This window comes from Elephantulus edwardii, unplaced genomic scaffold (assembly GCF_000299155.1).
Source record: "Elephantulus edwardii isolate Elephantulus edwardi_28Jun2011 unplaced genomic scaffold, EleEdw1.0 scaffold00064, whole genome shotgun sequence".
NCBI classification, from domain to species: domain Eukaryota; kingdom Metazoa; phylum Chordata; class Mammalia; order Macroscelidea; family Macroscelididae; genus Elephantulus; species Elephantulus edwardii.
This window is the reverse complement of record NW_006399814.1, coordinates 13,240,943-13,245,175: the sequence shown is the minus strand read 5'-3', so window position 1 is coordinate 13,245,175 and position 4,233 is coordinate 13,240,943.

Here is a 4,233-nt window from a genome sequence, read left to right as displayed (position 1 = left end):
AAATAATTTCCAGAAACTCCTTTTAGGGTACTTAAACAGAAAAACAATAGTTGACATGGAATAGATTCCAACTCAAACAGACCCTATGTGTATAGAATTGTGCATTATAGGGTTTTCAGTGGTTGATTTTTCTGATCCTTGGGATTAGCTTACCAGGACTTTCTTTCAAGATGCCTCTGGGTGTAGCTGAACCTTCAACCTTTCAATTAATAACCAAGCACAATAACCATTTGCACCACTCAAACCCCAAATGTTCACAACTTTGCAGTCCTCTAGACTTGCAAAGAGTTTCTGTGGCTTTCCTGCATTGAGGTAGACAGTTACAAGACCTTCTTGCATTGTAACTCATGACCTCAATCCAGCAAATTGCCATGTGGCTTTTAAAAGTGAACATAGTTCATACTACTGCAAACAGGCTCTTGCCCAACAGGCCAGAATTGGTCCTTTAATAAACAAATAGAAACCATTTGCAACTGTACCTGAGGATGACCCCCATGCAATGCTATTTCCGCTGAAATGGCAACTTACTGCATTGAGGTCAACAGCTACAAGGCAAATGTCTTGCTTCAGTGCAGGGAAGCCATAGAAACTCCATGAAATTGTGGTGCTAGTGAAGAGTATTGAATTTTTCTGACTACTGTAAGCCTATCTTGGAGGACAGGCAACCAGGGTGCTCCCTGAACGCAAAGATAGTGAAATTTCATCTCACATACCAGAAATTTCATACTTTGAGCATGTTGTCAGGAGGAACTAATCTTTGGAAAGATGCTGGGAATCTTCACAGCATGCTGCAAAGATAGAGGGTTAGCTAAGGAAAGGAAAATCTTAAACAAAATGGATTGACACAGTGACTGAAACAATGGGCTTGAACATGATGACAATAATGTCATTTCTTGCAGCCTCGCCTATACTTGGAGCTCTGGTGGCTTAGTGACAAATAGCTGCACTGCAATCTCAAGGGCATGTGGTTCAAGGTCACCAGCTGCTCTGCGGGAGAAGGATGGACAATATCCTCTCGTACGATTAACTGCCTTTGAAAATCCACCAGAGAATCAGCTATGGGTCAGTTCCAACTCTATGGTACATAACAGCAAACAACAACAGCCTCTACTTGAACCAGGAAGAAGTCATCAGAACAGTGCAAGGAAACACTGCATGATTCAAAATCAGGAAAGGAGTGTGTCAGAGATGCATCCTGTCTCCATACCTTTTTAACCTACATACAGAACAGATCATTCAGGAAGATGGACTTTATGAGGAGAAGTGTGGCATCAAGATTGGAGGAAGACTCAACAACAATCTGCATTATGCAGATGGCACAACCTTGCTTGCCAAAATTGAGAAGGACCTGAAGCATTTTCTGTAAAAGGTCAAAAAATATAGTCTTCAATATAGATTGAAGCTCAACATCAAGAAGATAAAGTTTCTCACCACTGGACCAAATGGCAGCGCCATGACAGATAGTGAAGAGATTGACATCGTTAACATTTACAGTTTGCTTAAATCCATAATCAAAATTCTTGACACCAGCAATCAGAAAATAAAAATATCAAATTGCTTTAGGAAAATTTGCTGTTAGGGACCTTGCCAAAGTGTTTAAATAGCAACGATGTCAGTCTAGAGACTAAGGTGCACCTGATCCAAGTCATGGATGCTATAAGAAAACTGGACAATAACTAAGGATGACAGAAGTAGAACCATTGCCTTTGACTTGTGGCACTGGAGAAGAGTCTTGAACATCATGGACTGCCAAGAGAACAAAGGTGAAACTAAGCTGCTCCTTGGAGGCTAAGATTTTGAAGCTCCATCTCACATACTTTGAGCCAGTAGGGACCAGTCCTTGAAGAAGGATAACATTCTTGGAAGGGTTGAAGGACAGCACAGGAGAGGAAGATCCCAGATGAGATGGATTGACACAGTAAGTAGGGTAACGGGTGTAGGTGTATAGGGGACAGTAAGACTGGCTCAGGAGAGGGCAACTTCAAAGCTATTATATGTATATAAGGTCGCTATGAGTCACAGCAACTCAAAGGTATATAGCAACAACAACAGTGGTAAGGAGTTGAACTGCCAATCCAAAGGCAAGCAGCTTGAATCTGGCAGCAGCTCAACAGGAAAGATAGGACATCTCCTATGTGATTTACAGCCTCTGAAAACCCACCGGAAGATCAGCTATGAGTCAACTCCAACACAACAGTGCATAACCCTCTATTTACCAAGTATGGCATCCTTCCCCAGAAACTACCTTTTTTTGATGGCAAAATATAAGAGATGAAGCCTCATTACCCTGACCTCTAAGGAGAATTCTATTTCTATTTCTTTTTTTTATTAATTTCAATGAACATTTGCAGAGATTTTGGATTTCCATTCATTCATTGTTGCACTTTTCTCCCCACACCCCCCCCAACCCCATTGTTGCTCTTCTCCTTGGAAAGCAAAAGAAAAACTCCTTAACTGGTATACAATTCCCCACACCCCCAAATCCCCACCGTGAGTATACTCCACTCAGTAACCCTCATTGTGAATTCTTATGATAATCATAATGCCCTAAAATATATTACTTTTAAACTGTTCTCTCCCTCATCAGCTTCAATGCAGTGTACATAATTTATCCAGTTTTTCTCAGTCTTACCCCACCCTGATGTCAGCCTCATTCTACAACAGTGGCACCATACAGTATTTGTCCTTTTTGTGACTGAGATATTTCACTCAGCATACTGTCCTCCAGGGTCACCCATTTTGAATAATATTGCATGAGTTCCTTGTTTTTCAGTGCAGCATGGTATTCCATTGTGTAAATATACCACATTCTCTATCCATTCATTTGTTGATGGGCACTTAGGCTGTTTCCAACTCCTTGCTATTGTGAATAAAGCTGCGATAAACATGGGTGTGTATATATCTGCTTGGATGTCATTACGGTTTCTTTGGGGTATATTCCCAGTAGTGGAATTGCTGGGTCAAATGGTATCTCTATTTGCAACTTTTTGAGAAAGCTCCACACCACTTTCCACAATGGTTACACCATTTTACACTCCCACCAACAGTGAATAAGGGTTCCAGTTTCTCCACAACCTTGCCAGCATTTGATGCTTGCTGTTCTGTTAAATTTTGCTAGTCTTACTGGGGTGAGATGATATCTCATAATTGTCTTGATTTGCATCTCTCTTAAAGCTAGGGATTTCGAACATTTCTTCATGTGCTTGTTGGCCATCCGAATGTCTTCTTTGGTCAAGTGTCTGTTCATATCCTGTGCCCATTTTTCTATTGGATTATATATTTTATCTTGTTGTGGTGCTTTTCTATTTATTTTAAGACAGATTTCTTCATTCTACTGAGAAGTTCTTGGTATAATCAATATTCTTGGCCAAAATCATAATTCAAAGGCATCAATTCATCTTCATCCTTCCTTTTTCATTGCCCAGCTCTCACACACAGATGAGGCAACTGAAAATAACCTAGCGTGGATCAAGTAAAAGTCATTAAAATGATATCTTTGCTTTAAAGAGGCCTTTTGCAGCACATTTGCCCAATATGCAACATCATCATAGTTGGGGACAAGTTTGAAGTTTTCAGTGATTCCATTTCACATGGATCCACAATCAAGACCCATGGTAACAGCAGTAAAGAAATTAAAAGATATGTTACATTGGGGAAATCTTCTGTCAAAAATCTCTAGAGTGCTAAAAAGTGACGTTATCACCTTAAAGTATGCCTGACCACAGTCGTGCTGAAATAGTCATGATATTTTCAATTGCTTTGAAAGCATCAGCAATTAGAGAACGAATAAGGAAGACTGAAGAAGAATTGACTTCTTTGCATTATGTTGTTAACAAAGAGTATTGACTACCCTATGGGATGTTTGTCAAAAGTACAAGTTTATCTTGGAGGAAATGCCACTAGGGTGCTCCTTGGAGGCAAAGACGGTGACCTTTTATCTCACATACTTTGGACATATTGTCAGGAGGGGTCAGTCCTGGAGAAAATGGGGGGAAAAAACACACACACAATGAAACCACCTTAATGCAAACAGCAGGAGGTCAGGAAGAGACAGCAAGATGAATTGACATGGTGATTCTAACAATAGGCTTGATCATGAGGATGGTGCAGGATAGGACAAGGTTCCAATCCGTTGTTCATAGGTCCCAAAAGCTTCACTCTGTTAAAACAACTGTATCATCTCACCCCAGTAAGAATAGCAAAATTTAACAGAACAGCAAGCAATTAATGCTG